This window comes from Cnephaeus nilssonii, assembly GCF_951640355.1.
Source record: "Cnephaeus nilssonii genome assembly, chromosome: 7".
NCBI lineage: Eukaryota > Metazoa > Chordata > Mammalia > Chiroptera > Vespertilionidae > Cnephaeus > Cnephaeus nilssonii.
In genome coordinates, this window is record NC_137078.1 from 85,982,816 (window position 1) to 86,004,250 (window position 21,435).

At 41.1% G+C, this 21,435-nt stretch overlaps 1 protein-coding gene and 1 pseudogene across 4 annotated transcripts in view; both read right to left on the minus strand.

Annotated features, from left to right (window-relative positions):
* PHACTR4 (phosphatase and actin regulator 4) overlaps positions 1–3,907 on the minus strand; it is a 68,040-nt gene extending 64,133 nt beyond the window's left edge. The window contains exon 1 of one of the 3 annotated variants that reach the window (XM_079776513.1): positions 3,510–3,907. The gene's annotated coding sequence lies outside the window, so the exon portion shown is untranslated. The remainder of the gene's footprint in view (positions 1–3,509) is intronic. The other 2 variants (XM_079776512.1, XM_079776509.1) reach the window with 2 other exon arrangements.
* Positions 3,908–9,932: 6,025 nt separating this feature from the next.
* On the minus strand, positions 9,933–10,275 carry LOC307103519 (dynein light chain 1, cytoplasmic-like; annotated as a pseudogene). The gene has a single exon. The product of its transcript is annotated as a dynein light chain 1, cytoplasmic-like (transcript).
* Between the last annotated feature and the right edge of the window lie 11,160 nt (positions 10,276–21,435).

Sequence of the window (21,435 nt, forward strand, 5' to 3'; positions counted from 1 at the left end):
TGACAAAGGAGGCAAGAACATACAATGGAGTCAAGACAGTCTCTTCAATAAATGGTGTTGGGAAAATTGGACAGATACATGCAAAAAAATGAAACTAGACCACCAACTTACACCATACACAAAAAGAAACTCAAAATGGATAAAGGACTTAAACGTAAGAAGGGAAACCATAAAAATATTAGAGGAATCCATAGGCAGCAAAATCTCAGACACATGCCGAAGCAGAATCTTCACCGATACAGCTCCTAAGGCAATGGAAACTAAAGAGAATCAACCAAGGAATGCATAAATAAGTGGAGTAATAAATCGATGTTTCTCTTTCTCTCTCCCTTCCTCTCTCTAAAATCAATCAGTAAAAATTTTTTTAAAATTCCTTCCATTAGGATGGCATAGTAAGAGATTTGAAACAGGCTTCTACTAGTTAGAAAGGCTAGACTAATTTTACTGACTCAAGTCCATTGGCATGTTAGGTACTTTACCTAAAAAGAATTTAAGTAAGGGAGGTGAAGTAGGTTTCTATTTCTGATGCCACATTCATGGCATGTTCTGACATAAATCTAAGACTTAAACTGCATGTTTGAAACTGATTAAAATTTTTACTAAAAGCAAAAACGAAAGGTAACATTTTCTTGATTGTTGACTCTTTGGCTAGAAAAGTATCTGAATTTCAGTTATTTCTTCAATGTTAGTTCCAGCAGCCAAAGCTGCTTTATATAATTTGTTCTCCAACATATTTCTCATAAACCTATAAGCAAAGATTAGTCAAAACCTTTTAGTAAATAAATCTTTTAGTAATAATTAGTGAAAACCTCAGCCTAAGAACTGACTACCCTTTCCCACCCCTAGGGAGCCATAAAATTGCCATTCTGTCTTGGTACAAAGTAACCTAGCATACCATAAGCCAACGTAATGGCACCAACTTTCAGTATGACATTGTTTATAATTCTGGAAACTACAGTTCCTTAAAAATCAGTTTGCTCTGGTTGGAAAATATTTCCATTATTTTCTCCAATATTTAAATGTCAGTAAATCACAAGGTGTAGGTGGTGGTATGATGTGTAACTGCAATAGGTGTGAGATAATGGAAAGAGCACTTTTCCTACCTAGTGAACTCTGTGACCTTGGGCAAGTCACAGAACATTTTAGAGGCTGCAGATTTAACATTAGTCAGCCATAAGATGAGAGAACCACCACCTCACGGAATTATAGTGAAAATGAAATCACACAATGTATATGAGGCCCTACCCAGGTAGCTCAATTGGTTAGAGTGTCCTCCCCATAAGCCAAGGTTGCTGGTTCAATCCTGGTCAGAGCACATACAAGAATCAACCAATGATGCCAAAACCGGTTTGGCTCAGTGGATAGAGCGTCGGCCTGTGGACTGAAAGGTCCCAGGTTTGATTCTGGTCAAGGGCATGTACATTGGTTGCGGGCACATCCCCGGTGGGGGGTGTGCAGGAGGCAGCTGGTCGATGTTTCTCTCTCATCGATGTTTGTGACTCTGTCCCTCTCCCTTCCTCTCTGTAAAAAATCAATAAAATATATTTAAAAAAAAAAAAAAGAATCAACCAATGAATGCATAAATAAGTGGAACAATAAATCAATGTTTCTCTTTTTTCTCTCCCCCTTCCTCTTTCTCTCGAAAATCAATCAATAAAATAATAATAATAATAATAATAATATATAAGCTGTTTTTAAAAAATAACAGTACTGGCATGTTTGAAGAAATAGGTAACAGCTGTTCCTTAGATAGTTTTTAAACTACTAGAACAATTCTGTGGATGCTTCAAAGTATAGCCAGGAAAACACAACCAATCCCCACTCATTGCTAGATTAAAAATTGAAGAACAACTGTATTAAAGACCTCTATCCCTGCCCTAGCCGGTTTGGCTCAGTGGATAGCGCGTGGGCCTGGAGACCTTAGGGTCCCTGTTCCATTCCAGTCAAGGGCACGCATCTTGGTTGCAGGCTCCTCCCCCGCCCCTGTCCCGGCGTGCGTAGGAGGCAACCAATTGATGTGTTTCTCTCACATCCAAGCTTCTCTCTGACTTCCCTCTCTTCCCCTCTCCCTAAAAATCAATGGGAAAATATCCTCTGCTGAGGATTCACAACAACAAAAGACCTCTATCCCTATACAATATTACTAACACAATCTGAGATTCTCAGAATAAATCACTTCCATTATGAGCTTTTACTATGAGATATGTAAATAAAGTACAAAGGGCTTTGTTTGCCTACATGGCTAACCTGGGAATTTAACCTACATAACTTCAATAACCTTCCCTGATTTGTGTAAAGCAGACCTGGTTGTCCTCATTTCAGAGACTTGAAATACTAAATCCTTTTCAAACGGAATATCTGCGTTATAAAGCGTTATCTTAAGCTGAATACCTGCAATTCCGTCTTCCAACGGGACATACATAGTTACCACTATCTAACAAAGTTTGGTCAAATCCACCAGATTCACGCGTTGCAGTAAGGACCGTAGTATTACCTCTCTTCTAGCAAACTGACTTCGTTCCTTTTACTTGGTGAAATAGTCCTTTTATTTTATTATTATTATTATTATTATTTGCTTTCTAGAAGCCACTACGTTTGTTTTCTCTATAAAGCAGACCCTTCTATTAATGGGCGTTTTCTTTCGTCATTTTAAGCAGAATCAATAAGAAAAGATGTCGGGGGCGAGGAACCGGGAGGCTGACGTACTGTAGCCTCTTTCTGCAAGCGATGAATGAAAAGGCTGCTCGCGGCTACCAATCACTCTCTCCTCCGAGTTTCGGGAGGTGTGCTGCCCGGGAGCCCATCCGCGTCGGTTCTTGGCTTCTCCGATCACAGCGGCGCCCCAGACACACGTCGCAGCAGATTCCAACCTCTCCCAGTCTCCCCGGGAGTGGCGCTCATTTCTTTTCCAAGGACAATTCCCCGACCAGAAACCCGCCGGAGCTCCGTGCCCTAAGTCGCCCGGGGCTGACGTGAAAGAGCTAGACAATAACCCCGAGTTTTCAACACAAACTCCGTCTGCCTCTGCCTGGTTCCCGAGCTTCCGCTCCGCCCGGCCGGGAGGCGGAGGTCCGAAGCCGGGCGGTTCTGAAAAATGGACTTTGACCCGATCCGGTGACCGTAACCGGATCCCCAGGGGCAGGTCCCAGCCAGGGACCGGTCCCGGGGGCTCCCCCGAGGAGGCAACGCCAGGCACAGGCACAAAGGGACGGAAAGCAGCCCAGACAAAAGGGCCCCGCCAAGTCGCCCGGGGCGGAGAGGGAGAGCCCGCGCGGGACTCCCGCTCAGCAGGCGGAAAAGTCCCCGCCGGACCGTTGTGGGAGGGCGCAGGAGGAGGCGGCGGCCCCAGCCCGTCCCGTCCGCCGCCCGCGGCGACCGCGGCCCGAGCCATGTCCCTCCCCCGGGCTGCGACCCCCCGGCGGAACCAAGAACGCGACCCTAGCCTAAGAGGCGGCCGCATCCGGACCCCGGGCACTTCCCGCTCACTTTTCCTAGCTCGTTGAACTCACCGGGGTCGCCGCCGCCGCCTCCTCAGCCTCCGCAGTAGTTTCCCCCGGAAATCCTACTTGGCCCACCGGCCGCCAGCGGCAGCCAGAGCCTTCGGCCCCCGGGAGGGGGGAAAGAGGGAGCAGGCCGGACAGTGAGGGGTAGGAAGTGTCGCCGCGGGGGCTCACGGAACTTGTAGTCTCCGGTCCCGGCCAGCTCTGCTGGGGCCGACAAAATGGCGGAAACTTCTCGCTGTTTGCTCTCCGGGCGGTCGCCCCACACGGCCTCTCTGGGCATGCGCCGCCCACTGGAGCCCCGCGTGGAAAAGAATTTGGGCACTTTTCCTGGTGTTGAGGGGGACAAAGGTCTCTGGACTTGGAAGGGCAGAGTTCGCTATACTGAGCTCCAGGCAGTGCCTCAGGTGGCAGTTGATGTAAGTGTTCTGTTTTAGAAAACTGTGCGGTCCAATTTCAAGTATAATCTCCCCAAAAGGAAAAAAAAAACTATTCACGGCCAATTTGAAGTGCAAAAAATTTAGAAGCAAGTTCCCTCAGTTTTGTGCATAAGGAAGAAACTCATTCTTAATGCCGTCAGCCCGTTAAATCCAGTTATTCTACATTGCAAATATCTCAGTTCCTTTCCATTTTCTCCACTACCATCACTTGGAGGAAGTCACCAACATCTCCCTCCAAAACTCACTAGTTTCAGGCCTCCAGGAGAAAGCAAGGTAGGGAAACCTCTGTGATTGGGTTAGGCCCTAGGCAGGGGATAGTTAACAAGGTTGTGTGCTCCCTCTCTTGTTTTTTTTCTTTCATTTATTGTGAAGCATGGGGGTCCCTCCTTTGGAAAACTGCTGTTTGAACTACTCTGTTATTCTTAGACAGTCTCTTATTCTGTAGGTCAACTCTGTTATTTTTAGATAGTCTCTTATTCTGAAAAATAACTTTGTCTTTTTAGCTTAAATAATAGAAGAGATAAACCTAACTGTCTGACCTTGCAAGCTAGCCATCTAACGTAAAGGGCTGATACGCTGATACTGATAATACTCCCATGCCAAGTATCTGTATAAATATGGTTTGTACTCAGGGTTACAGGTGTTTGTTAGATATGATATGTACTCAAGGTTACAAATTGTCTGTAAAAATAACTTACACAAGGACCTAAATTCTGAACTCCTTTGGGTGTTCAGAATTTGAAGAGGTAATCTGCTCTGAACCTGCGTGCAATAAAGATGACTTCTAACTAATTGGCTCATTAAGGCATCTTGTCCAGCTTGCTGATTTGGGGATACAAGAATTGAGTCTAGACAAAGAGAGGAAAGGAGAGAAAAAAACATTTGATTAGTTGTTCCACTTATTTACGCATTCATTGCTTGCTTCTTATATGTGCCCTGACCAGAAATCAAACCTGAAATGTTGGGTTATCAGGAGGATGCTCTAACCAGCTGATGTATGTGGCCAGGGTCTGTGTGCTCTCTTGAAGGTGGTTATGCTTCCCAGGAATCTGAAAAAGAGGCATTTCAAAAGTGTGTTAACCTTTTACTAGGGAAGTGATAGGCTTGAGGGTGACTACCCTTCATGACCTGCCCAGTTATGAATTTATGATCAGATCATCCTGTGAGGTTACTCTCAGATTTATTACAGAGCCCCTTTTTCATTCACATGGAAATACTCAGTTTGTGGAAACTCATCAGTTGGGATATAAATACTTTTGTATACTTATCTATAGTTTTCTGCATGTATATTATACTCCCAATATAACTTACTGAATGGAAAGTGGCCTGGACCAGGCCTCTCTTGTCTTCTGGGAGGCCAATTAACAGTAAAGACTACTTCTAATCATTATTATTTCTGGGTTTAGGGCTTATGGGCACTGTTGGAGCATAATGTAAAGAGCTGAGGCTTTGGCAACAAACCTGTTCTGCCACTTCCTATCTGTGTGCTAAGTTATTTAAACCCGTTAGGATTCAGTTTTCTCCTTGTACAATAGCAAACATAACAGTACCTAATATATAGGTTGGTGTGAGAATTAAATAAAGTTAATGCACATAAAGTGGCCAACACTATACCTGATACATGTTAAATGCTCAGTAAACAATAATTTACTGTTATGGCGGGTAATATTAGTTTTCATCTTTTTTTGTTTAAGCTTCCAAGTTTTCAACAATGAACATAGACACAAGCTACAGGAATAAGGATATTCATTGTAGCACTATTTGCAAATAATAATAATAATAGAGCCCTAGCCAGTTTGGATATAGAGCATTGGCCTGCGACTGAAGGGTCCCAGGTTCTGTTCCAGTCAAGGGCACATACCTCGGTTGCAGGCTCCAGAGCAAATGCAGGAGGCAACCAATTGATGTTTCTCTCACATCGATATTTCTCTCTGTCTTTCCCTCTCTCTTCCACTCTTTCTAAAAATCAAAGGAAAAATACCCTCGGATAAGGATTTTAAAAAAAATGATGTTGAAAAACAGATAAAAAGTAAAATAATTTAAAAAATAATAATAATAGAGACAATCTACTGGAGAGTGGGCAAATCAACTGTGATATATCTATACTAATAAAAGGGTAATATGCTAATTAAACTGGATAGACCGGACGTCTTCCGGGCGTCATTCCAGACATCCTTCCTAACAAAGCTGGGGCCCAGGCGGCGTCACCCAGGGTCCCAGGTGCCTGGGGCCAGCCAGAGGGAGGGAAGCTCGGGTCCCGGCCGGAGGAGGAAAGCCTGAGTCCTGGGTGCGGGGGCTGAGGCAGAGGTGGTTAGGGGCAATCAGGCAGGCAGGCAGGTGAGTGGTTAGGAGCCAGTGGTCCCGGATTGCGAGAGGGATGTCCGACTGCCGGTTTAGGCCCCATCCCGCAGTGGTCCCGGATTGCGAGAAGGTGCAGGCCAGGTTAAGGCCCCCCCCATGCAGAATTTCGTGCACCAGCCCTCTAGTTCATAATATAAAATACCACAAAACAGTTAAAGTGAATACACCAAAGCTATAGGTATCCACATGGATAAAACAAAATGTTAAGAAAAGTTGCAAAAGGTTATATACTAGTACAGCTTGATACCATGTATATAACATTTTTAAATATGACAGACAACACTGTATACTATTTAAGGATTCATACATACATAGTTTTTTGTGTGTTTTTTCTGTTTTGTTTTTTAATATGGAACACTTCACGAATTTGCGTGTCATCCTAGCACAGGGGCCATGCTAATCTCTGTATCTGTATACCATGTATATAAAATTTTAAAATATGACAGATGACACTATATACTATTTAAGGATTCATACATGCATAGTTTTTTTGTGGTTGTTTTTTTTTAAATATGGAACGCTTCATGAATTTGCATGTCATCCTAGCGCAGGGGCCATGGTAATCGTCCCTGTATCGTTCTAATTTTAGTATATGTGCTGCCGAAGCGAGCACCATCCATACACAGGACAATGCAATTCTGAGGAGAAAGGAAAAGGAACGGGTGAGCCAAAACCGGTTTGGCTCAGTGGATAGAGCGTCGGTCTGCAGACTGAAAGGTCCCAGGTTCGATTCCGGTCAAGGGCATGTACATTGGTTGCGGGCACATCCCCGGTAGGGAGTGTGCAAGAGGCAGCTGGTCGATGTTTCTCTCTCATCGATGTTTCTGGCTCTCCGTCCCTCTCCTTTCCTCTCTGTAAAAAATCAATAAAATATATTAAAAAAAAAAAAGGAACGGGTGAAAGGAGGGATAGATACATTGGGGCTTAAAACATATCTCTGATTATTTTATTTCTTCAAAAGAGTTGTAAGAAAATAAGGCAAAATGTGAAGATTTGATAACATTGGTGAAAGGTGCTTAGGTGTTTGTTATAAAATCATCTATTTTTCTATATGATTGAAATAGTTCTCTATTTAAAAGAAAGCATGGAGCAGAGCAATGTACAAATATGCTATCTTTTTTTTAAATAAGGAAAAAATAGTAATGTATTTATATCAACCACATCTGTTATGCCAACCTGAAATCAGTGGCTTTCACAATAGTAGTAGCGGTGGTGGAGGCAGAGTATAGGGTTTTTGTTTTTAAACAGTTGTTTTTTTACACACAGTGAATTTCATTCTTTTTGGTGTTCAGTCCTATGAGTTAAATGCATACACTTGTGTAACTACCACCATTATAATTTAAATTATCCATTTACTCCAAATACTCCCTCATGCTATCTTTTATAGTCAACCTCTCCCCCAACCATGGCATGCACTGATCAGTTTTCTATTCCTGTAGTTTGTTTTTTTCCGGAAAGTCATACAAATGGAATAAAAAAGTATAGCTTTTTGAGTCTTACTACTTTCACTTAGAATAATGCATGTGAAATTCATCCACATTGCATGTATCAGTAGTTTGCTCCTTTTTATTGCTCAGTAGTATTTCGTTGTATGGATGTATCACAATTTGTTTCTTCATTCACTAGTTTAGGACATTGGGATTGTTTATAGTTTTCGTTGACTGTGAATGAAGCTACTATAAACATTTGTGTACATGTTTTTGTATAAACATAAGTTTTTATTTCTCTTAGGTAAACACTTAGGAGTGGAATTGCTGAGTTGTGTGGTAAATGTACATGTAATTGTATATTTAAAAACCCAAACTCTTTTCCAAAATGGCTTCACCATTTAGAATTTTCATAGCAAGAATGAAAGCTCTAGTTGCTCTATGTGCTTATCAGCATTTGATATTTTCATATTTTGAAAGAATTATTGTTTTTAGCCATTCCAATATGTATGTAGTGGTACCTCCATAAAGCCTACATTTCCTTAATAACTAAGGATATTCAGCCTCTTTTCATGTGCTGATTTGCCATCTATATGTCTTCTTTAGTGAAGTATCTGTATTAGTCTTGTGCCCATACATTTACAGGGTTGTTTTCTTATTATTAATGAGTTGTGAGAATTATTTTTTAAATTCTAGATATGAGACCTTTATTAGATACTAGAGACCCGGTGCACAAAATTCATGCACTGATGGGCCTAAGCCGTTTAGTCGGACATCCTTAGCGCTGCCTCGGAGGCAAGAGAGGCTCCCGCCACTGCTGTTGTGCTCGCCAGCTGTGAGCCCAGCTTCTGGCTGAGCGGCGCTCCCCCTGTGGGAGCACACTGACCATCGGAGGCAGCTCCTGCGTTGAGCGTCTGCCCCCGGGTAGTCAGTGCACATCATAGCGACCCGTTGTTCCACCATTCGATTGATTTGCATATTAGCCTTTTATTATATAGGATGTGATTTGCAGATGTCTTCTCCCAGTCTGTGGTTTGTCGTAGCATCTTTCACAGAGCAGAGTTTTAAATTTTTAATTACCGTATTTCCCGGCGTATAAGACGACTGGGCGTATAGAAGATTTTCCTGGGTTAAAAAGTCGTCTTATACTCCGGAAAATACGGTAAGTTCAGTTTGTCTTTTTTTTCTCTTGTGAATCATGTCGTATCTAAGAAATCTTTGCTTAACTCAAGATCACAAACATTTCCTCCTATCTTTTCTTTTACTAATTGTTTTATAACCACAACAAATGAGTACAGAGAATGCCCTGTACAAAACAACACAATAAATGCCCTGGCTGGTGTGGCTCAGTTGTTCCATGCACCAAGAGGTCACCGGTTCAATTCCATGGGTTCGGGCACTATCGGTTGCCTCCATGTGAGAGAGAAACATCAATCGATTGCCTCCCATACTTGAACCCGCAACCTGGGTATGTGCCCTGACCGGGAATCGAATCAGTGACCTATTGGTGCACAGGACAATGCCTAACCAACTGAACCACTTTCACCAGGGTTTACAGAGTTTGTAATATACTGGAGAGAGTTTGGCTTGCTAAAAATAGTAGGTTACTCAAATTTTTCATTTTCTTTTGGAACCTCCATTTAGACAACACCCCAGCTCAGTGGTCGGCAAACTCATTAGTCAACAGAGCCAAATATCAACAGTACAATGATTGAAATTTCTTTTGAGAGCCAAATTTTTTAAACGTAAACTTCTTCTAACGCCACTTCTTCAAAATAGACTCGCCCAGGACGTGGTATTTTGTGGAAGAGCCACGCCCAAGGGGCCAAAGAGCCGCATGTGACTCGCGAGCCGCAGTTTGCTGACCACGGCCCGAGCTGAGCTACATTTGGATAAATCATAATTCGGTTTATACCTCAGTTTGCCACTCAAAAGATTACATGAACATTCTGTTAAGATGCTTTGGGCCCAACTGATGTTACACAGTGGTTGAGGGTCAGCCCATCAACCAGTAGGTCACAATTCTGTCCAGGTCAGGACACATGCCTGGATTGTGGGCTCAATCTCCAGTAGGGGGCATGCAGGAGGCATCCAATAGATGTTTCCCTCTCCTTCTCCCTCTAAAATCAATAAAAAACACTTAAAAAAAATAACACAATAAAAGGTTCAAGATCAAGGTGTTCCTTTCGGCAAGGCTGAAGATTTCAGTCTCTGGTATTTAGAATTAAGGCTGCAATCTTATTTTTGGGTGGATCACTGGGTGTGTGGGTACTATCCATGCTTTTAATCAGATTTAAAAACAGAAGAATGGCCACTTGGCCCAGATAGAAGTAGATGAAGTGTTTGTGTCACATAACTACCGAAGTTCCTTCCCACAATGCAGTGCCAGGTGGGGTTGTACTTCTTGTCAGATTCCTTCTTAATATGGGCCACAGTGTCCTTCTCTGTGTTATATTTCTTCAGTGCTTGAGGAGCACATTCCACGGAGTCCTGTTGCATCTCCTCCTACATACCAGCATTTTTGATCACTGCCTTTCGGTCACACATGGTTACAGTGGAGCAGGGCTGGCTGACTGCAGCCGTCTCCTGAGGGAGGGGCAGTCCAGGCTCAGACCCCAAGAAGCCTACCCCTATATTTTCTTATAGGCTTAGTTTTAGGTTGTGACATTTCTTTAGGATTTCTGCATATACTTTTATATTCGTGGTCTATACCTGGAAGTATACACAAGCTTTCCTCTGGGGTGGGAAAATTGTGTGACTTGGGATAAGCATGATATAGAGACGAGCTTTACACTGTGTACACTTTTGTTCTATTGAATTTTTCCTTAAATGTATATCTTACGGTACCTTAAAAACAACAGCAAACTAGGGGATTTTTTTAAAAGCTAAAAGCTCAAAAAGTGTTGGGGGACTACTGAAACACGGTTCCAGCCAGCATAGTTGAAAATTATCAGGATGGTTGTTGGACTGGAAGCCAGCATAGTTGAAAATTATCAGGGTGGTTGTTGGACTGGAAGACTTCACCATAGTTTCCAATCCTCTGAGCTCTCTTCTGTCACAGCTGTGAGTGGCTCTACAAGCCTCGCAGTTCTTACTGGGCTAAGAACCAAGTCCAATTAACTGGTAAATAATTAGTTGGGCCAATCAGAGAACAACATGCAAATGAGTGAATCTGACTACCGTAAAGCTTCCTCACTATAGCTGCACATTGCAGAATTTAGAGACGTGGTGTTGCTGCCACCCGCAGGCCACATCTCTCAATAACAGGTTCATGGAAATAGCTGAGGGAAGGGGCAGAATTCCTCTCAGAATTGAGTCCTCTGTGGGACTCTGGATTGGAGGAAGAGTGATTTATAAAATTTTCCCTTTTCCCCTTCAGCTCAAATCCACATTGGTCAGAGGGGTTCCTAAGAGTGGCAACTGTGGCATCAGATCGTCTAGGTTTGAATCCTGTTCTTACCTTGGGTAAATCAGATAGCCTGTTCTATACCTGTTTCCTAATCTATAAAATGAGGATAGAAATAGCAGTAGCTCCTTGGTATGTTGGGAAGATTGAATCAGATCATGTGAAGGGTGTAGCACAATGCCTGGCACATGGTGAGCACACAGAAATAGTAGTTGTTATTAGGCAGAACTTGAGAAACCTTGGTCATTCTAAACTGAGAGACTGTACCTTGATGCACAACAGTCCGTTGGGAAGGCCTTTAGCATCTAACTCCACCACTTAAGGCTTGTAACTTGGGGCAAGTGTCTTAACCTCTCTGAACCTTACCTCACCTCAGGGGTGGTTTTGGATATTACATGAAATCATCCGTGTAAAGCACCAAGCACAGTGCCTGGCATGGAGTGGACAGTTAACAAGTGGAGTGACGATTAACACAACAATAGTTTCCAAGTATAGCCAAAGGTTGGACAACTCAGGTTGCAAACAGGCAGGCCACCGGCAGTCGCTAACCTACAGATATTTTGGTTCAGCCCTCAATATTTGCACATTTTAAATTACCTGCCATCATTAAAAACAGAAATTTCACATTTAGTCCAGATTCTTAACGTCTCTTTTAAAATGTGAAGCTCTGCCCTGCCCGTGTGGCTCAGTTGGTTGGAGCGTTGTCCCATACACCAAAAGGCCATGGGTTCAGTTCCCGGTCAGGGCACATACCTAGGTTTCACCTTTGGTCCCTGGTTGGTGCTAGTATAGGAGGCAACAGATATTTCCGATATTTCTCTCTCACCTCAATGTTTCTCTCTCTCTCTCCCTCCCTCCTCCCCTCACTTTTTCCCTCTGTCTTTCTCTAAAATCAATAAGCATATCCTTGCATACTAGCATAACCAATGGACACAGACACTGGGGTGGTGGGGGCTTGCCCAGGGTGGGAATGGCTGGGGGAGGGGAGGGGTCAAGCGGGGAAAAAGGAGATATATGTAAAACTTTAGACAATAAATTTTTAAAAATGGAAAAAAACACCATATCCTGGGGTGAGCTTTTTTAAAAAATAGAATGAAATGTGAAGCTCTGATAATGTACCACACCAGATCTGGAAGAAGGGTGGCATATAACAGGGAAAACTACTTCCTGTCAAGGGAGCCAAGTAATGCTCCCCGAAGAAGCTGAGACGGGAAGGTTGCGTAGGGGAAACAGCGCTGCAAGCAGAGGCTGGTGGGTCCAAAGGCCCTGAATGAGGAAGATTAGTGCCACCGGGTCACTTCAGGAAAGCCTGGTGGCTGGAGCACAGTGAGCAAGAAAACGGTGGGAAGAAGATGCAGTTCCAGTCAGCACAAATTTTTTTCTTGCAATGAGAACTTTTAAAATCTACTTTCTAAGCAACTTTCAAGTATGCAATACAGTATTATTGACTTCAAGTTTTTTATTATATGGATTATGTAGCTTTTTCCATACTTTAGCTTATTTCCTCAGCCTAGATTACCAAATGGGCAATATTAGACCAAAGGGTATAAGGATTAAAAAAAAAAAAAAGAGGGCCGGGACCGGTTTGGCTCAGTGGATAGAGCGTCGGCCTGCGGACTCGGGGGTCCCGGGTTCGGTTCCGGTCAAGGGCATGTGCCTTGGTTGCAGGCACATCCCCAGTGGGGGGTGTGCAGGAGGCAGCTGATCGATGTTTCTCTCTCATCGGTGTTTCTGACTCTCTATCCCTCTCTCTTCCTCTCTGTAAAAAATCAATAATAATAAAGAGGGTATAAAGATTTGATGATTCTAGATATTTACTTATAAATTGGACTTGATTGTGAGGACAAGTGTAGTTCAGGGCTGAAAACTAGGAGATAGCCAATTGGTGTAAAAAACGGAGGAGCCAGATAGGATCAGAATGGAGAAGGGTCAGAAGTCAACAATTAGCAGCTGAGAAAGCAGAGGAGTACTAGGCAGTATAGGATCTCTATCTAGAAACTCTGGGCATACACAGGAGAGCCTGTCGGGTGTGGTCTGGCAAAGGGCAGGTTTTATTTTATTTTTTAAAATACTTTTTATTGGTTTCAGAGAGAAGAAGGGAGAGGGAGAGAGAGCTAGAAACATCAATGATGAGAGAGAATCATTGACTGGCTGCCTCCTGCACACTCCCTAATGGGGACTGAGCCGACAACCCGGGCACGTGCCCTGACTGGGACTCAAACCGTAACCTCCTGGTTCATAGGTCAATGATCAACCACTGAGCCACACTGGCCAGGCCAAAAGGCAGACTTTATAAGAACCAAGTTAAGTTGGACACCACGGTGAATATTTTATGTCCATTTTAATAGTGGAAAAGTGAGAAGAATGAAGATTTGGCCAAGGATTATATATAAAAAATGAGATATAGAGCTAGATTCACAATACCTACCTCTAATTTGTTGCTCCTCTAACTATATTAGTTTTCTCAAGGTGAATAAACTCAGCACCAATACTGTGTTGTTAATAACAATATGTACCTTTTATTGAGATCTTGCTAAATTTAGCCTCTGTGTTTGTGTGCACTATTATCTTATTATTTCACTCAGTTAATAGAGTTCACCCAAAATACTATGTACCAAGGGACTGTTAGGCAGTGGGGACATGAAATAGTCACCATTCCTGTCCTGTGGGAGTTCACAATCCAGAAAGGAAGTGAGTAATTATCAAGAGTAATTGGCAGGTACTATAGGGAGAGTATAACAGTGAACCCAACCTACCATGGGCGGCAGGGAAGCTCCCTGAAAGAAGTGACTATTCTCACAATAACCTGGTAAGGTAGATGCTATGAATATACCCTTTTCATGGATGAGAAAACTGATGTTCTCAGAGAGATTAAATAGGCAGTGCTGGAACCCAGAAGTAAGCCTAGATCTATATACCTAGACCAAAGCTCATTCTTTTAGCTAAGTTTTTTCTTAGCAGATATTTCCATTAGTTTGTCCTTTTCTTCTAAGGGTCATGTGAGTGGAATGAACTATTACTATAACTGGGATGTCTGCAATGCAGGAAGTTGAAATCATGGCTTACAAACTGTGCAAGCATGTCTGTGTCAGGGTTGGCTGTCAGTTTTGGAATGACAACTATTTAGTGATACAGCTCTTTGGCTAATGTTTGAATAGCTGTTCAGTTCAATGGAATATTATTCAACAGCTATGTACTGAGTGCCTACTAGGTACCAGTAATGGTGGTAAGTGCTGTCAGAGTTACAGTGATGATAAAACAAGTTCCTAAGTCCTAGGCTAAAGATTGTCTTAATCGCTAACAAATTAAAATATTTAAATAACAAAACCATAATCCTGGCAGTTAGAAACTGTAGGTAACTTACTGTAATAGCTACCAGGTTTTGAGCATCAACCATGTGCCAAGCATTGCATGAGATACTTTAATGAAAATAAACATGATCATGATGATAATTAAAAACTAAAAGACACATACTGTGAGACTGTGTTGAGAGGTTTACATTATTATCTGTTTTAACCCCATTCTCTTAATCCATGTTCATTCTATAATGCTAATATCATAGTAATAATGATTCTAATATTGCCCATTTCATAGATGAGAAAATTGAACTTCAGGGATTTTTGCCTGAGTTCCCAGAGCTAGTAAATAGAAGAGCTAGAATTCAAACCCAGGTCTGTCTGACTCCAAAACTTGGGCTCTAGACCACTGCAACCACACTATATCTGCAAGGAGAATTAGCTTGTTAAAACCAGGGAAATGTGGTATGATCTGCATAGATACACATCCATACAGGAGAAATAAACATCAGGGTTTTTAAAACCCTCCAGGGAAGTAAAGAAACAAGGGGGAAAAAACCCAACAATGGGTCTAGTAATTAGATACTAGTTAAGTCTTAAAACAGAGTGTCCACCCAAAATATTTATACTATTATTTATATCACTCAATTCTGCTTAAATTTACCTCCTGAATTATCTTTAAATTTAATTAGTAATGAAAGCTCGGAATTTTTGGTATTAAGATACACTTCCTGACCTAGCTGGTTTGGCTCAATGGATAGAGCATCAGCCTGCAGACTGAAGGCTCCCTGGTTCAATTCCAGTGAAGGGCATGTGCCCGGGTTTCCGGCTGCATCCCCAGTAGGGGGCGTGTAGGAGGCAGCCAATCAATGATTCTCTCTCATCATTGATGTTTCTATCTCTCTCTCCCTCTCCCTTCCTCTCTGAAATCAATAAAAAAATATTTTTAAAAAAGAGATACACTTCCTTCTGTTACTTATTTATTAAAATTTTAATATTCAGGACATGTTTTTATTTATTTTAGAGAGAGGAAAGGAGAGGGAGAGAGAGAGAAAGAGAAACATTGATGTGAGAAAGAAACATCAATCAGCTGCCTCCCATAAGCGCCCCAACCCAGGATCAAACTAGTAACCTAGATATGTGTCCTGACTGGGAATTGAACTCGAAACATTTTGGGGCACGGGATGATGCTCCAACCAACTGAGCCACCCAGCCAAAGCTAGATACGCTTCCTTTAATTCTTGTTTTATATCTATGTGGAAAAGAAAAGAAACTTAGTATATAATAAAAGTCAATGTCAAGCAAATAAGTGACCCCATTAAGGATGGGGTGCAAGCTGAGCTTAGTAAACTGGGAAGAAAAAAGTTCCCTGAAGGAAGCAATCATCAGCCATGGGCCATATGAACAACCTGTCACCGTGATTACTTGTGGCTGTGGGCAGGGAGGTATGCAGCCTCATTCCAGATATTCAGATATGGCCAGAAGTGAAATCTGTGTAGCTAAGGAAATGCCCAGAATTGTCTCTGTGACAGATGGACCAGGAAGATCACTGTTGCGTTCAAACATATGATGTTTTCACCTGCTTGTTTACCCTTTGTCTCAACATAAAAATGCAAGAAAAGGCCCTACAGGTGTGACTCAGTGGTTGAGCATCCACCTATGAACCAGGAAGTCGAGGTTCGATTCCTAGTTAGGGCACATGATCAGATTGTGGCTCGATCCCCACTGGGGGGCATGCAGGAGGTAGCTGATCAATGATTTTCTCTGATCATTGATGTTGTTGTTGTTTTTTAATCCTCACCTGAGGATATTTTTCCATTGATTTTTAGAGAGAGTGGAAGAGAGGGAAAGACAGAGAAATATTAATGTGAAAGAAACACATTGATTGGTTGCCTCCTGCACGGGCCCTGGTCAGGGCTCCAGCCAGAGAGGAGCCTACAACTGAGGTAGGTACCCTTGACCGGAATCGAACCGGGGACCCTTAGGTCCGTAGGCTGATGCTCTTGTCCACTGAACCAAACCGGTTGGGGCTCATCATTGATGTTTCTATCTCTGTCTTCCTTTCCCTTCCTCCCTTAAATCAATAAAAATATATTAAAATTTTTTTAAAAATAATTTTTTAAAAGCTAAAAGCAATGAAATCCACTTAGATTTTTAAAAAATTACCCATAAACCTACCTCTGTAATACAACCACTATCATTATGGTGTGTTTTGCTTATCTTTCTTTAATATAAAGTTTTGAAAATAGTAGTAATAGTGTACAAATAACTTGTAACATGTTAAACTAACTTGATATATCTTAAACATATTTTCATGTAGCTGTGGAGTCCTCATAATAATAATTTTAATGGATGTGCCAGAATTTACTTAACTATTAGTATCTAATTCTCTTTTGCTGAATATTTAGGTTGTTTCAAGTTTCTTTTTTTCTTAATTGAGGTATAATTGACATATAACATATATATATATATATATATATATATATATATATATATATATAAAAGTTTCAGTTATACAACATAATAATTCAATATTTGTATATATTGCAAAATGATCACCACAATAAGTTTACTTAACATCCATCACTGTACAGTTACAAAATTTTTTCTTGCAATGAGAACTTTTAAAATCTACTTTCTAAGCAACTTTCAAGTATGCAATACAGTATTATTGACTTCAAATTTTTTATTATATGGATTATGTAGCTTTTTCCATACTTTAGCTTATTTCCTCAGCCTAGATTACCAAATGGGGAATATTAGACCAAAGGGTATAAGGATAAAAATAAAAAAAAAAAGAGGGTATAAAGATTTGATGATTCTAGATATTTACTTATAAATTGCTTTTGAATAGGCTTTTACTAATTTATACTGACACTAGAAATATTAGAATACCCATTTGACTGCATTAAAAAAAGCACTTGGTATCACAATTTAAAAAATATATATATTTTTTTATTGATTTCAGAGGAAGAGAGAAGGAACGATAGAAGCATCAATGATGAGAATCATTGATCAGCTGCCTCCTGCATGCCCCCTGCTGGGGATTGAGCCTGCATCCCAGGCATGTGCCCAGACCAGGAATAGAACCGTGACTTCCTGGTTCAAGGGTTCACACTCAACCAGTGAGCCACACCATCCGGGCAGTATCACAATTTTAATACATTAGGAGCCAGAAAAATATTTTATACCAACTGATTTTGAAGTCAATAGGTTTGACTTCCCTTTCCCCCTGCAAAATAAAAAAAAATGTATTTGAACAAATGGTAAAATTTGTAAATAATGTGTGAGTTTTCAAAAGAAGTACTTTGAAGGGAACCAGTTATTTAGATGTTTATCTTCTGATGTATTTGTTTGTGTTTTTAATTAATCTCATCACTTCACATTCACACCTCCAAGAAAAAACACAGAAACAATTGTAGTCAACTTGACAAAAAATGCCAATGTGATGACTCACATCCTGTCTACCTCTGGAGTTCAGCCTTGGCTCCATATTGTTGGGCCCCATGTTACTAAGAACCCGTCACTGTCTAAGAGCATCTTGGGTGTGGGAGCTTCTCAACTTTGAAAGAGGTAGGATCACATTTTAAAGTGAATCGAGAAGACTGACCCCTCCTTCACATTCTTGTACCAGCCACACTGGCTGAAAATCAGGGCACAGATAGGATGGGAAGTTCTAGAAACTCTTGCTCCCCTACTAAAGCAATAATCTTTTTCTATTTTGTTTTTAGTTATTATTATTTTAAAATTACACAAGAAATATAGTCATCGCAAAAAAAGATAGGCAAAAACAAAAAGTACAGCGTATTTCCAATACCAAGCAGTAACTATTAACATTTTGAAGTATTTACTTTCATACTATTTTCACTATGTACATTTTTAAAATATATTTTTTAATGATTTCAGAGAGGAAAGAAATTGGAGAGAGACAGAAATATCAATGATGAGAGAGAATCATTGATTGGCTGCCTCCTGCACAACCCATACTGAGAATCAAGCTCACAACCTGGGCATATGCCCTGATCGGGAATCGAACCAGTGACCTCCTGGTTCATAGTCTGACACTCAACCACTGAGCCACGCCAGCTGGGCTCTAAGTAAATGTTTTATAAAAAATAGCAAAACATACATGTTGTTTTGAGACTTTGTTTTTCACATAATAATTACAGCTTATATCTATATAATGTTTCCCATGGGCCAGGTAGGCTAAATGCCCTCAAAAACAGCTGCATCCGTTTTTATTTCCTCCAAAAAGGTGTTCCTTTCTCCATTTTCTCCATGACCTCGAATGTTTTAAATTTTAACACTTTTGCCTGCAGCAGCTTTTAAAAATGAATTTTACCAGTTTTGATAAATAAATTAGAGCACTAACGGATGAGTGATTTCTCCAGAGTAAAAAAAGCCATGCTGTAAAAAGCCCCCCTTTCCATCATCTCCTCCAGCTTTTTGCAGATGCTGAATCTCATGGCTTACACACTAACTCATCACAGAGGAATGAGGAGTGTTAACCTGGGACAAACCAGCTTACACAGGCAAGATTCTTGTGGTAGGCAACTCAGCATTCACTAATTCACTCACTCATTCATTCAATAAATATTTGAAAGATTATTATATGAGTTGCACTTAGGTAGGCAAGGGTTGTGGGGTTCACAGAAATAAAATATTTAGAGCAATGTTAAATAAAATATTTAGCACATTACCTGGCACCTAAGAATTGATCAATAAATCAGTATTTATGCCAGGCACTGTGGTAAATGTTAAATGAGTGAATTATCTCAATAGAACGCTCTAGGAGCTGGGTTCTGTTATCCTCCCCATTTTGAAAGATAAAAAAACTAAGGCCTAGAAAGGTTAAGGTTACCCAGCTTGAGCAACCTACTTGTAGTTGAGTTTAGTTTGAACTCAAGACTCCAAGGTCTGTGCTCTTATGTTAGTTACAGTACTACAAACACAATTCCTTTCCTTAAGAAGCATACAGTCTTGTTAATCATACTAAACTTGAAACTGGCTAAGTATTAAGCACTTATGTGTTAAGCACTCTGTTAGGTCTTTATTTATTTTGATCATTTACTTCATATGACCACTCTATAGCATAGGTATCGTAATTATCATTTTTTAAAAATATATTTTTATTAACGTCAGAGAAGAAGGGAGAGGGAGAGATAGAAACATCCATGATGAGAATCAGTGATTGGCTGCCTCCTGCATGCCCCCTCCTGGGGATCGAGCTCCCAACCCTGCATGTGCCCTTGTCCGGAATTGAACAGTCCGCAGGATGACGCTCTATCCACAGAGCCAAACCAGCTAGGGCTATGATTGTTTTACAGGTGAGAAAATAGACATTCTGAGAGTTTAAATAATTTGTCCAAGACCTAAACAGCTATTAAATTGTAGCACTAGAAGCCAAGATACAAAGAATTACTGTATAGGGAATATGATGAAATGTGAAACAAGTAATGCTACTTAGCTGCCATCAAATATCAGAAGTCAGAAGAAAGACACTTTGTGATCCAGGAGTAATCGCAGAAGGACAGAAAGGGAAATCCCTGGCGACTTGTCAGGCATGTGTCGAAAGCCTTCACATAGGTTAGTTCACTGTATCCTCTATGTGATGAAGGTATTATTATTCTCAATTTGACTGATGAGGAAATGGATTCTTTGGGAGGTAACGCAATGTGTCCAAGGTCACATAGCTAGTAAATGATATGGCTAGAATTGGAACCTATTTGTCTCTCAAGCCTGAGCCTTAACCTCTATGTTACATGCTTCCCGTTGTTGGATCTTGCTTTTTGGTTGTGTAGGAGTCACATAGGCCGATCTGAGTGGAAAAGTCAAAGGTGAAAGGGCATAAGCAAGAGTACTGAGGTCTATCCAAGGAAAGGGAAGCAGACCTGCTTGGTCACTGTTAAATATTTATTTGCTTTGGGAAGGAGCCTTTTGTTCGCACAGCTTTTATGACTATACAGATTGTATAAATGTCTGTTTCTGCCATTATAATGGGCACTATTAAGGACAAGGACTGTATCTTAGCCATTGCTGTAACCCAGCATGTGCTCACACAGTGCTTACATTAGAGTTCCAGGGAGAGGTTGGAAAAATAGGGAGTAGTCACATTGCATATATCTCTGGATGGCAATTAAGGTAGTCCACAATGCAAATATCCTAAACAAAATAATAGGTACTCAAACCCAACAGTGTATTTAAGAGATAATATTATGATGCATAGGAATTATCCCAGGAGTACAATAGCCCAACAACAAAAAATATTTTGATATAATTTACCACATTAATGGACGAAAGGATAAAAAATCACATGATTTTTTTCATTCTTAATAGAGAAACAATGCAATAGCATTGAGATTAGGACTAAGTTATGGATGCTCATTATTATCAGCAGTGTTATCTAGAGTATTTGAGAGTCTGCCCAATTCTTTTTGTTTGTTTTTTGTTAATCCTCACAGAGGATATTTTTCCCATTGATTTTTAGAGAGAGCAGAAGGGAGGGGGAGAGACAGAGAGAGAGAGAAACATTGATGTGAGAGAGACACATAGACTGGTTGCCTCCTGTATATACCTGACCAGGGCCAGGAATTGAGCCTGCAACTGAAGTACATGCCCTTGACCAGAATTGAACCTGAGACCCTTCAGTCCACGGGCTGATGCTCTATCCACTGAGCCAAACCAGCTAGGGCTGCCCATTATTTTAGACAAGAAAAAGTGAGAGAAATATGTACTCTTCCTGCTTGCCACTCTTGCCAGTGATATGATAGTCTATATGGAAAACATCAGCAGCAGGCCAACTAACAGAACTATGGAAGAGTTATTTTTTAAAAATGTATTTTATTGATTTTTTACAGAGAGGAAGGGAGAGTGAGAGAGAGTTAGAAACATCGATCAGCTGCCTCCTGCACACCCCCTACTGGGATGTGCCCGCAACCAAGGTACATGCCCTTGACCGGAATCGAACCTGGGACCCTTCAGTCTGCAGACCGATGCTCTATCCAC